The sequence below is a fragment of the Acipenser ruthenus genome, unplaced genomic scaffold (genome assembly GCF_902713425.1).
Source record: "Acipenser ruthenus unplaced genomic scaffold, fAciRut3.2 maternal haplotype, whole genome shotgun sequence".
Classification (NCBI taxonomy): domain Eukaryota; kingdom Metazoa; phylum Chordata; class Actinopteri; order Acipenseriformes; family Acipenseridae; genus Acipenser; species Acipenser ruthenus.
The window spans coordinates 1-14,060 of record NW_026708340.1 but is presented as its reverse complement, the minus strand read 5'-3'; the positions used below and the strand labels follow the sequence as shown (position 1 = coordinate 14,060).

The 14,060-nt window shown below is 44.2% G+C and overlaps 1 long non-coding RNA gene across 1 annotated transcript; it reads right to left on the bottom strand.

Moving 5' to 3' along the window:
• Positions 1-963: 963 nt before the first annotated feature.
• LOC131731657 (uncharacterized) lies at positions 964-5,034 on the bottom strand. Its single transcript, XR_009324947.1, has 4 exons — positions 4,748-5,034; positions 3,609-3,720; positions 2,920-3,030; positions 964-1,051 (listed from the first exon to the last, which is right to left on the bottom strand). It is a non-coding gene; the product is annotated as an uncharacterized LOC131731657 (long non-coding RNA).
• Positions 5,035-14,060: the final 9,026 nt, after the last annotated feature.

The window sequence follows — 14,060 nt, the reverse complement described above, 5'->3', positions numbered from 1 at the left end:
AGAAAGCGCTGGGCTGTAGTGTGGAAGGCAGTGTGAGGGGGGAAGGGGTACCATTTTGTATTTTGTCTAAATATTCCAGAAACAGCATTTTTTTTAGTAACATCTAATTCAGAGAAACATGACTCATGTTTTACTGTGTTTCCAAAACACTTTATCAATGACATAGCTGTCGTTATGATAACAGGAGGAAGACTGATGGGCAGAATTATAGAGACCGCGTTTCTTTAAGAACATTTAAAACACACAGCCGTGTGTGAATCTGCTAGGGCAGCCCACGGCTTCTGTGGTGCTGATTTGCTGTGCGTATGAAATCAAACCACTGGCACTGAAAAATCACGCAAAACTGTGAAATCAGCGACTGTCTAATCTGATGACTTGACTAGACCCACACCTGCGATTCATTCAAAACAGGAAAGGGGACAGAAACACACAGACAAGCTTACAAAAACTGGTTTAGCTTCATAAAGTGGAATGAAAGCTGCTGAATATTGTTCCCTTGTTAACATATTGAATTCCACCCCCTCTATATAGAATGAACTCCCTCAGCTTCATAGAGTCCAATGAAAGCTGCTGAATAATGTTCCCTTGTTAACATATTGAATTCCACCCCCTCTATATAGAATGAACTCACTCAGCTTCATAGAGATCTAAATTATGTTTAAATGTTTTAATTATGTCTCAAGCCTAGGCGATGCTAAACTTTTGCCCACAGCTGTACATGATGTATCGTAATAGAGGTCTGTATCGCTTGTGATACGAGACCACAGCATAAAGAACTACAGCTCCCAGCATGCCTCACCACTGCCGCGGATGCAGAGGCATGCTGGGAGCCGTAGTCCTAGCCAGCAAATTCATTCTACAGGGTTCTGATGCTAAGCCCTGGCTGGCACAGTCGCTTGTGGATTATGAAACGGAGAAATGAAACTCTCTGAGGGTGAAGGGAGCGGTTTATTGAGCTAGTGTCGGGTTTAGCTGGTCTTGCTCCTATCGTGCAATTCATGGAGAGCTTTATTTAATTGTCTGTGGGCGATATTCTTCTCCGTCCATCTCCCTGTGGGACGAAAACAGACGGACAAAAAACACACCTTAAGCTTTTGTTTCAGAATTTCAGTTGCTCTCTCCGTTAACATGTTTGTGTCTCTCGATCGCATCTGAGAAACGCGTCCATTAGTAAAATCGGTTTCCTTTATCCTTTCTGTGAAACGAACTCCGCGGGCTTTTAAAAATCAGCCCAATTTTTTTTTTCATCGACTAGCGATTTATAAGCCAAGAAACGAAACCGATTTTGCGCTCGACGCGTTTCTCAGCTGTGACTGGAGAGGCGAGCCTAACGTTGTCAGCTAGGACTCTATAAAGAAGGACAGGACAGTCAATCCCGTGATGCAGTTCGGTGCTCCATTACAGGCGCCATTTCTGGAGCCCACTCAGTACTAAATACATTGCGGAGATGCTGTGTTGCAGCGCCAGGATATACCGGTATTTATTAAATAACATTACAAAATATAAAGAGACTGACTGTTATTTATACGAATTAATGCTTGATTATGTCAAGAAAGGTTTTGCCAGGGCGAGCGTGCTGTGAAAGTGCTCGACGGGCTCCAGAAATGCGTCACTGTTTACTAACTCCTCCCACTTGTGACATCATTGTCCTATCCTTCTTTATATAGTCCGAGGTTGTCAGGAAACCCGCGCTTAACATGATTCAACTCAAGGTCTTGAGAGAATCGCGGGGATATAAGGAGGTCTGTCTGTCAGTCTCCGTGTCACATTCCTCCAGCTATCTGTTCAAGCGTTTCTCCCACTGTCACGAAACTTGCCTGACTAAATACCAGCCGGGGTGACTGGATAAGGCCTAGGACTATATAAAGGATAGGACAATGATGTCACATGTGGGCGGAGTTAGTAAACAGAGGAGCCATTTCTGGAGCCCGTAGAGCGCTTTAACATCGCACTCGCGATGCTTTTAACGTATTTAACGACATAATCAAGCATTAATTCACACAAATAACAGTCAGCCACTTTATTTTAACAATATTTTGTATTGTTATTTAAAAAAATACCGTTATATCCTGACGCTGCAACACAGCATCACCGCAATGTATTGAGTACTGAGTGGGCTCCAGAAATGGCGCCTGTGAATGAGCACCGAACTGCATCACGGGATTGACTGTCCTATCTTTCTTTATATAGTCTTAGGATAAGGACTGGCCCCTGTGCTTCAATTAAATCAGTCCCCATGAAACGCAGCTGGGTTTGACAGTGGACCCCGTTCAACATCTCCCTAATGGAAATCTCAAAGTATGCATTATGTTTCTATCTGGCAGCAGTGTGGAGTAGCGGTCAGGGGCTCTGGACTCTTGACCGGAGGGTCGTGGGTTCAATCCCAGGTGGGGGGACACTGCTGCTGTACCCTTGAACAAGGTACTTTACCTAGATTGCTCCAGTAAAAACCCAACTGTATAAATGGGGAATTGTATGTAAAAAATAATGTGATATCTTGTAACAATTGGAAGTCGCCCTGGATAAGGGCGTCTGCTAAGAAATAAATAATAATAATAATAATAATAATAATATCTGAGCTCACAGTGGGCTCTGAGACAGACACTCGCTCACTCACTTGCGTTTCAGTAAAACAGCACAGCAGAACTTTCTCAGGTGAGTAAGCTTTCTACAGTCCTCTGTTGAATGTGTTACAATGAATTTAGCAGCTTGATGAGTTCCAGTGGTTCTGTGTGATACTAAACAGGTATAGGGCAGCTACAATGGGGTGAGGCTGGTAGAATGAGACCACAGTGTGCTAACTATACCCTCAATGATCTTCAATGGCAGACAGACAGACAGCGGCACTGCAATGGCTCTGTATTACACTGAGGGGCAATGGTAGCACAAGTATAGGGCAGCTACAATGAGGTTTTGTACCCAGATCGTCTGTGCCACGCCCGTGCCAGTCTTGGGAGTCGATGGAGGATCGCTGGGACACTTCCGGAGTAAAGGAGTCCTGGAACAGAGAGCGGCAGGGCTGGGGGAGACCTGGGGGGGGGAAGAGAGGAGAAAAGAGAGGGGGGAGATCATTGAGCTCCTCAAACCCCACTGCCTTCCACACTGCAGCCCAGCGCTTTCTTTATCTAACCACTGAGCTCCTCAAACCCCACTGCCTTCCACACTGCAGCCCAGCGCTTTCTTTATCTAACCACTGAGCTCCTCAAACCCCACTGCCTTCCACACTGCAGCCCAGCGCTTCCTTTATCTAACCACTGAGCTCCTCAAACCCCACTGCCTTCCACACTGCAGCCCAGCGCTTTCTTTATCTAACCACTGAGCTCCTCAAACCCCACTGCCTTCCACACTGCAGCCCAGCACTTTCTTTATCTAACCACTGAGCTCCTCAAACCCCACTGCCTTCCACACTGCAGCCCAGCGCTTTCTTTATCTAACCACTGAGCTCCTCAAACCCCACTGCCTTCCACACTGCAGCCCAGCGCTTTCTTTATCTAACCACTGAGCTCCTCAAACCCCACTGCCTTCCACACTGCAGCCCAGAGCTTTCTTTCTTTCTTTCTTTCTTTCTTTCTTTCTTTCTTTCGTTCTTTCTTTCTTTCTCGCGGTACCTGGGAAGAAGTCCTTTCTCAGGCAGTGTCCCAGGCTGTAGTACGGCCGGTGAGCAGTCGGGGCAAACACAGGGAAGCTCTCCCTGAAACTGGGAATCCTGTAAGGGGGAACCTGGAGAGAGAGGAGAGGAGAGAGATGGGAGAGGAGAGAGGAGAGGAGAGAGAGGAGGAGAGAGGAGAGGAGAGGAGAGAGAGGAGAGGAGAGAGAGGAGGAGAGAGGAGAGATATGAGAGGAGAGGAGAGAGGGGAGAGGAAAGATATGAGAGGAGAGGAGATATGAGAGGAGAGGAGAGAGGAGAGGAGAGAGGGGGAGAGGAGAGGAGAGAGGAGAGGAGAGAGGAGAGAGGAGAGAGGAGAGAGGAGAGAGGAGAGAGATGGGAGTGGAGAGAGGAGAGGAGAGAGAGGAGGAGAGAGGAGAGGAGAGAAGAGGGAAGAGAGGAGAGACGAAAGGAGAGAGGAGAGAGGAGAGGAAAGAGAGGAGAGATGAGAGAGACGAGAGGAAAGAGGAGGAGAGATGAGAGAGGAGAGATGAGAGGATAGAGAAGAGAAATGACAGAGGGGAGAGGGGAGAAGAGAACAGAGGAGAGAGAGGACAGAGGAGAGGAGATAAAGAGGATAGACAGGAAGGAGGAGAGGAGAGAGGAAGAGATAAAGAGAGAGAAGAGACAGAGGAAGGGGGAGAGGAGAGAGGAAGAGGGAGAGGAGAGTGGGAGGAGATAAAGTAGAGAGAGAGAAGAGGGGGAGGAAGGGGAGAGGAGAGAGAGGGGAGACATTAATACATTCAAATGATACTTCCATTGAATTAAACACATTTATTTGAGTATTTCACTTTAAAACCGAATACAGGCCTTAATATTGAAGCTAGCTTTATCGGGGATGGAAATCAGACTCCTATCGCACAGCAGTGTGATCCAGTCCAGGTTTTACTGCTACCAGCTTGATCAGCCCTCAGTGTGTCTAGCTAACAAGCTCAGGTGTGTCTGATTATTAAACTCCTAGTGAAACCAGGACTGGATCACACTGCTGTGCAGCGGGAGTCTGATTCCCAGCCCTGTAGACTTGACACAGCCGTCAGTGATAAAGTCGCTGTGACTATATTTGAAGAGATCATCTATCCAAGATATTAAGCAGTTACTTACCACCCCATTACCTAGCAAGCCCTCTGCTGCCTCACTGCCCAATTTGCGCTCGCTGTGAGTCGGGGCGTCTGTTTTTTGAGGGGGTGTCGCTGGACCGCCCCCCGATTCCGCGGGAGTTGGGGGGACGCCGCTGTGTCGGTCAGATGTGATCTCTCCCTTGTTTCTGTGGCTCTCTTCAGTAGCTGGCGCCGTGGCTGCTGGTTTGGTTGCTGGCTCGGGGGCGTTAGTCCCACCATGACCACTAGATGGCGCCTGAGAGAAATGTGCAGTTTTTATCCGGCTTTTCAGGTCGTTCATTTTCTAGAAAAAAAATGCAAGTCGAAATCATCGGGTGTTAGTACAAGATTTAAGTTGGGCTTCAAAGGAGCGCTGACCATCTTTAAAATCCATCCTCTCACCTCTTATTAGCTTTATTAACAGTATCGCTGGCCCCTCCCTTTACAGGAGCGCTGACCATCTTTAAAATCCATCCTCTCACCTCTTATTAGCTTTATTAACAGTATCGCTGGCCCCTCCCTTTAAAGGAGCGCTGACCATCTTTAAAATCCATCCTCTCACCTCTTATTAGCTTTATTAACAGTATCGCTGGTCCCTCCCTTTAAAGGAGCGCTGACCATCTTTAAAATCCATCCTCTCACCTCTTATTAGCTTTATTAACAGTATCGCTGGCCCCTCCCTTTAAAGGAGCGCTGACCATCTTTAAAATCCATCCTCTCACCTCTTATTAGCTTTATTAACAGTATCGCTGGGCCCTCCCTTTAAAGGAGCGCTGACCATCTTTAAAATCCATTCTCTCACCTCTTATTAGCTTTGTTAACAGTATCACAATGCTCCCCTATGCTTTACCAGACCTCTCTGTGCTTTACAATGCTTCCCTATGCTTTACCACACCTCTCTGTCCTTTACAATGCTTCCCTATGCTTTACCAGACCTCTCTGTGCTTTACAATGCTCCCCTATGCTTTACCAGACCTCTCTGTGCTTTACAATGCTTCCCTATGCTTTACCAGACCTCTCTGTGCTTTACAATGCTTCCCTATGCTTTACCAGACCTCTCTGTGCTTTACAATGCTTCCCTATGCTTTACCAGACCTCTCTGTGCTTTACAATGCTTCCCTATGCTTTACCAGACCTCTCTGTGCTTTACAATGCTTCCCTATGCTTTACCAGACCTCTCTGTGCTTTACAATGCTTCCCTATGCTTTACCAGACCTCTCTGTGCTTTACAATGCTTCCCTATGCTTTACCAGACCTCTCTGTGCTTTATCACATTTTGCTGTGGTGTTCTGCGTGTTTTGTTGTACGGGGCTGCCACCTAGCGGCGCACACCTAGAAGTGTCCATAATTTGTTTTTTTCAGTTTGCAATTTGACAATTATAGTTTTATAAAGCTTTACGATAACCGTAATAATAATAATAATAATAATAATAATAATAATAATAATAATAATAATAATCACGTAGAACTGCTGTTAAATGCTTAAAACAAATAAAATAACCGTCACTTTTTGTTTTTTTTCAATCTTTCTGTGTACAAATGCGTCGTGCGTTTTGGAAACAGTTTCTCTTGGTTGACTTTGAGCCGACAAAACGGCGCCAAAACTTCACGAGCTGTGTATAAAAAAAAAAATTTAAAATCTTAGCGAGAGGCGCCTTGCGCTCGCGACCTGTACCGACTAACGGTCAAACTGTAGATGTTATATTTTTTTCATATATATTAATAGTTTTATTCCATCGTTATATATTAAAATAACATTTTTTTTAAAATTTATTTCAGGAGGTTTCGGACAGCTTCTTCAGCTGTGTAGAAAGGAAACTAAAAAACATAAACTTTGAAACGTAAACAAGTATTTTTAAATTACGTTAAAATAAATATTATTTTACATCTCACTGACAACACAGTATTTATTTAGCTGTACCGTATCACAGGTATTTAGGTCGCTACATAATCAAAGGTAATTGATTAATAAATCCGATAAATATATCATTGAAAATATTATTTTAATATCGTATTTTAAAACGAAGGATAACATACCTGTCCCCGTTTTATCCCGTACAAAATATGTGAAGTAAAATATAAATAAAAAACGCCCAACAAAAATAAGTTTTATAAGGAAGAAAAAAAAAGCGGTTTAAATATTAATTACCTCTCGGGTATAACGATGTATTCCGACAGTGTGAAATAAATCATCAATTAATTCACCGCCACGCTCGACCAATCAGGTTCTAGAATGGGGTCCGGTTGCTAGGGAGATTTCGAGCTGGGGGATAGACTACGGTCATGACGTAACCCACCGGTAGCCCTGGAGACCGGTGTAAACAAATACTGTGAGTCCGTGGCAAAACTTCGCGAAACGTCACAGTTCAGTGAAATATAATATATAGCGCTAGACCCTGATATTGATGCGATCCAGCCCTCTGAAATGTCTTTATAATATACAGCGCTAGACCCTGATATTGATGCTATCCAGCCCTCTGAAATGTCTTTATAATATACAGCGCTAGACCCTGATATCGATCCGATCCAGCCCTCTGAAATGTCTTTATAATATACAGCGCTAGACCCTGATATTGATGCGATCCAGCCCTCTGAAATGTCTTTATAATATACAGCGCTAGACCCTGATATTGATGCGATCCAGCCCTCTGAAATGTCTTTATAATATACAGCGCTAGACCCTGATATTGATGCGATCCAGCCCTCTGAAATGTCTTTATAATATACAGCGCTAGACCCTGATATTGATGCGATCCAGCCCTCTGAAATGTCTTTATAATATACAGCGCTAGACCCTGATATTGATGCGATCCAGCCCTCTGAAATGTCTTTATAATATACAGCGCTAGACCCTGATATTGATGCGATCCAGCCCTCTGAAATGTCTTTATAATATACAGCGCTAGACCCTGATATTGATGCGATCCAGCCCTCTGAAATGTCTTTATAATATACAGCGTTAGACCCTGATATTGATGCGATCCAGCCCTCTGAAATGTCTTTATAATATACAGCGCTAGACCCTGATATTGATGTGATCCAGCCCTCTGAAATGTATTTATAATATACAGCGCTAGACCCTGATATTGATGCGATCCAGCCCTCTGAAATGTCTTTATAATATACAGCGCTAGACCCTGATATTGATGCGATCCAGCCCTCTGAAATGTCTTTATAATATACAGCGCTAGACCCTGATATTGATGCGATCCAGCCCTCTGAAATGTCTTTATAATATACAGCGCTAGACCCTGATATCGATGCGATCCAGTCCTCTGAAATGTCTTTATAATATACAGCGCTAGACCCTGATATTGATGTGATCCAGCCCTCTGAAATGTCTTTATAATATACAGCGCTAGACCCTGATATTGATGCGATCCAGCCCTCTGAAATGTCTTTATAATATACAGCGCTAGACTCTGATATTGATGCGATCCAGCCCTCTGAAATGTTTTTATAATATACAGCGCTAGACCCTGATATTGATGCGATCCAGCCCTCTGAAATGTCTTTATAATATACAGCGCTAGACCCTGATATTGATGCGATCCAGCCCCTCTGAAATGTCTTTATAATATACAGCGCTAGACCCTGATATTGATGCGATCCAGCCCCTCTGAAATGTCTTTATAATATACAGCGCTAGACCCTGATATTGATGCGATCCAGCCCCTCTGAAATGTCTTTATAATATACAGCGCTAGACCCTGATATTGATGCGATCCAGCCCTCTGAAATGTCTTTATAATATACAGCGCTAGACCCTGATATTGATGCGATCCAGCCCTCTGAAATGTCTTTATAATATACAGCGCTAGACCCTGATATTGATGCGATCCGGCCCTCTGAAATGTCTTTATAATATACAGCGCTAGACCCTGATATTGATGCGATCCGGCCCTCTGAAATGTCTTTATAATATACAGCGCTAGACCCTGATATTGATGCGATCCGGCCCTCTGAAATGTCTTTATAATATACAGCGCTAGACCCTGATATTGATGCGATCCAGCCCTCTGAAATGTCTTTATAATATACAGCGCTAGACCCTGATATTGATGCGATCCAGCCCTCTGAAATGTCTTTATAATATACAGCGCTAGACCCTGATATCGATGCGATCCAGCCCTCTGAAATGTCTTTATAATATACAGCGCTAGACCCCGATATTGATGCGATCCAGCCCTCTGAAATGTCTTTATAATATACAGCGCTAGACCCTGATATTGATGCGATCCGGCCCTCTGAAATGTCTTTATAATATACAGCGCTAGACCCTGATATTGATGCGATCCGGCCCTCTGAAATGTCTTTATAATATACAGCGCTAGACCCTGATATTGATGCGATCCGGCCCTCTGAAATGTCTTTATAATATACAGCGCTAGACCCTGATATCGATGCGATCCAGCCCTCTGAAATGTCTTTATAATATACAGCGCTAGACCCTGATATTGATGCGATCCAGCCCTCTGAAATGTCTTTATAATATACAGCGCTAGACCCTGATATTGATGCGATCCAGCCCTCTGAAATGTCTTTATAATATACAGCGCTAGACCCTGATATTGATGCAATCCAGCCCTCTGAAATGTCTTTATAATATACAGCGCTAGACCCTGATATTGATGCGATCCAGCCCTCTGACATGTCTTTATAATATACAGCGCTAGACCCTGATATTGATGCGATCCAGCCCTCTGAAATGTCTTTATAATATACAGCGCTAGACCCTGATATTGATGCGATCCAGCCCTCTGAAATGTCTTTATAATATACAGCGCTAGACCCTGATATCGATGCGATCCAGCCCTCTGAAATGTCTTTATAATATACAGCGCTAGACCCTGATATCGATGCGATCCAGCCCTCTGAAATGTCTTTATAATATACAGCGCTAGACCCTGATATTGATGCGATCCAGCCCTCTGAAATGTCTTCATAATATACAGCGCTAGACCCTGATATTGATGCGATCCAGCCCTCTGAAATGTCTTTATAATATACAGCGCTAGACCCTGATATTGATGCGATCCAGCCCTCTGAAATGTCTTTATAATATACAGCGCTAGATCCTGATATTGATGCGATCCAGCCCTCTGAAATGTCTTTATAATATACAGCGCTAGACCCTGATATTGATGCAATCCAGCCCTCTGAAATGTCTTTATAATATACAGCGCTGGACCCTGATATTGATGCGATCCAGCCCTCTGAAATGTCTTTATATTATACAGCGCTGGACCCTGATATTGATGCGATCCAGCCCTCTGAAATGTCTTTCTAATATACAGCGCTAGACCCTGATATTAATGCGATCCAGCCCTCTGAAATGTCTTTATAATATACAGCGCTAGACCCTGATATTGATGCGATCCAGCCCTCTGAAATGTCTTTATAATATACAGCGCTAGACCCTGATATTGATGCGATCCAGCCCTCTGAAATGTCTTTATAATATACAGCGCTAGACCCTGATATTGATGCGATCCAGCCCTCTGAAATGTCTTTATAATATACAGCGCTGGACCCTGATATTGATGCGATCCAGCCCTCTGAAATGTCTTTATATTATACAGCGCTGGACCCTGATATTGATGCGATCCAGCCCTCTGAAATGTCTTTATAATATACAGCGCTAGACCCTGATATTGATGCGATCCAGCCCTCTGAAATGTCTTTATAATATACAGCGCTAGACCCTGATATTAATGCGATCCAGCCCTCTGAAATGTCTTTATAATATACAGCGCTAGACCCTGATATTGATGCGATCCAGCCCTCTGAAATGTCTTTATAATATACAGCGCTAGACCCTGATATTGATGCGATCCAGCCCTCTGAAATGTCTTTATAATATACAGCGCTAGACCCTGATATTGATGCGATCCAGCCCTCTGAAATGTCTTTATAATATACAGCGCTAGACCCTGATATTAATGCGATCCAGCCCTCTGAAATGTCTTTATAATATACAGCGCTAGACCCTGATATTGATGCGATCCAGCCCTCTGAAATGTCTTTATAATATACAGCGCTAGACCCTGATATCGATGCGATCCAGCCCTCTGAAATGTCTTTATAATATACAGCGCTAGACCCTGATATTGATGCGATCCAGCCCTGTGAAATGTCTTTATAATATACAGCGCTAGACCCTGATATTGATGCGATCTAGCCCTCTGAAATGTCTTCATAATATACAGCGCTAGACCCTGATATTGATGCGATCCAGCCCTCTGAAATGTCTTTATAATATACAGCGCTAGACCCTGATATTGATGCGATCCAGCCCTCTGAAATGTCTTTATAATATACAGCGCTAGATCCTGATATTGATGCGATCCAGCCCTCTGAAATGTCTTTATAATATACAGCGCTAGACCCTGATATTGATGCGATCCAGCCCTCTGAAATGTCTTTATAATATACAGCGCTGGACCCTGATATTGATGCGATCCAGCCCTCTGAAATGTCTTTATATTATACAGCGCTGGACCCTGATATTGATGCGATCCAGCCCTCTGAAATGTCTTTATAATATACAGCGCTAGACCCTGATATTGATGCGATCCAGCCCTCTGAAATGTCTTTCTAATATACAGCGCTAGACCCTGATATTAATGCGATCCAGCCCTCTGAAATGTCTTTATAATATACAGCGCTAGACCCTGATATTGATGCGATCCAGCCCTCTGAAATGTCTTTATAATATACAGCGCTAGACCCTGATATTGATGCGATCCAGCCCTCTGAAATGTCTTTATAATATACAGCGCTGGACCCTGATATTGATGCGATCCAGCCCTCTGAAATGTCTTTATATTATACAGCGCTGGACCCTGATATTGATGCGATCCAGCCCTCTGAAATGTCTTTATAATATACAGCGCTAGACCCTGATATTGATGCGATCCAGCCCTCTGAAATGTCTTTATAATATACAGCGCTAGACCCTGATGTTGATGCGATCCAGCCCTCTGAAATGTCTTTATAATATACAGCGCTAGACCCTGATATCGATGCGATCCAGCCCTCTGAAATGTCTTTATAATATACAGCGCTAGACCCTGATATTGATGCGATCCAGCCCTCTGAAATGTCTTTATAATATACAGCGCTAGACCCTGATATTGATGCGATCCAGCCCTCTGAACAAAATGTGTCCCGAAACTCGTCTTTGACAACATTTCGCACATGAAAGGGGTTAAGGGTAGACTTTACGAAACCAAATTGTGAGGAACTGAGAAAAAAACCCAACTGTGTGGACGATACCGCTTCCTCCCAGACGTTTCCAGAAAAGCGCTTTCTGTTTTTTGACCGCAGTTTATTTTGAACGACGCGACATTCACTTTAGTCTGAAGGCAAGCGGCTTTATAGTCCGGCTCTCAGACAGCGTTGCGCTACCTCGTAAACACGTCGATTTTGGCCGTCCACTCGCGGGACCAAATACCCACGGTTCCCTCATTGAATCACGGGTCAAAGCTGTGACGTCGGAAACAGTGAACGCTTCCTTATCGAAATCTCAATATCCCCAATTTCTGGGTTGAAAGCGAGGCTTCCCTTTTTCCACAATCCAGCGGTTTCCAAAAACACAGGTGCTCTCTTTTCAACTCAGGTGAGTCTCATTATTAAACTCCTAGTGAAACCAGGACTGGATCACACTGCTGTGCAGCGGGAGTCTGATTCCCAGCCCTGTAGATAGACTTTGGTTGAAGGAGGTTTGTAGCTGATTTTATAGTGAAGAGAGCTACAGGATATTGCTGGGAACTGTGGGATATTTAGACAGAGAGATCAGGGATGGGAATCAGACTCCTGTCGCACAGCAGTGTGATCCAGTCCAGGTTTTACTGCTACCAGCTTGATCAGCCCCCAGTGTGTCTAGCTAACAAGCTCAGGTGAGTCTCATTATTAAACTCCTAGTGAAACCAGGACTGGATCACACTGCTGTGCAGCGGGAGTCTGATTCCCAGCCCTGTAGATAGACTTTGGTTGAAGGAGGTTTGTAGCTGATTTTATAGTGAAGAGAGCTACAGGATATTGCTGGGAACTGTGGGATATTTAGACAGAGAGATCAGGGAGGGGAATCAGACTCCTATCGCACAGCAGTGTGATCCAGTCCAGGTTTTACTGCTACCAGCTTGATCAGCCCCCAGTGTGTCTAGCTAACAAGCTCAGGTGTCTTTTGATAAAAGATAAGATCGCTTCCTAGTTTTTCTCCATTGACGTATTCATCAGGTCAGACTGCATGTTTACCAGTTACTGGTTTGCATCTGATTTCCAGGAAATTATTTTCCTGTGTTTTTTTTAATTTTTATTACTTTATCGAGGGTGTGTTTTGCAAGTCAAACAGGAATAAACAAGAGTCAAAGAGTCCAGGTATTTCCTCATGTGGTTGTGCGAGGAATTCTGCACGTCACCAATGTTGGGAAACCAGTGAAATAACCCACTGTCTGTGTGTCTGTCTGTCTGTCTGTCTGTCTGGCTGTGTGTCTGTCTGTGTGTCTGTGTGTGTGTCTGTCTGTGTATGTGTGTGTCTGTGTATGTGTCTGTCTGTCTGTGTGTCTGTCTGTGTGTCTGTCTGTGTATGTGTGTGTCTGTGTATGTGTCTGTCTGTGTGTGTGTGTTTCTGTCTGTGTGTCTGTCTGTGTGTCTGTCTGTGTGTCTGTCTGTGTATGTGTGTGTCTGTGTATGTGTCTGTCTGTGTGTGTGTGTTTCTGTGTGTCTGTCTGTGTGTCTGTCTGTCTGTGCGTTTGTGTTTCTGTGTGTGTGTGTCTGTGTATGTGTCTGTCTGTGTGTGTGTGTTTCTGTGTCTGTCTGTGTTTCTGTGTGTCTGTGTGTGTGTGCGTTTGTGTTTCTGTGTGTCTGTCTGTCTGTGCGTTTGTGTTTCTGTGTGTGTGTCTGTCTGTCTGTCTGTGTGTCTGTCTGTGTGTGTGTCTGTGTGTCTGTGTGTCTGTCTGTCTGTGTGTCTGTCTGTGTGTGTGTGTTTCTGTGTGTCTGTCTGTCTGTGTGTCTGTCTGTCTGTCTGTGTGTCTGTCTGTCTGTGTGTCTGTCTGTGTGTGTGTCTGTCTGTCTGTCTGTGTGTCTGTCTGTCTGTCTGTGTGTCTGTCTGTCTGTGTGTCTGTCTGTGTGTGTGTCTGTCTGTCTGTCTGTGTGTCTGTCTGTCTGTCTGTGTGTCTGTCTGTCTGTGTGTCTGTCTGTGTGTGTGTCTGTCTGTCTGTCTGTGTGTCTGTCTGTGTGTGTATATATATATATATATTCTTTTTTTTGGGGTGGACAGCTCTGGCCAATCATTTTGCATCATTTTAGGATTG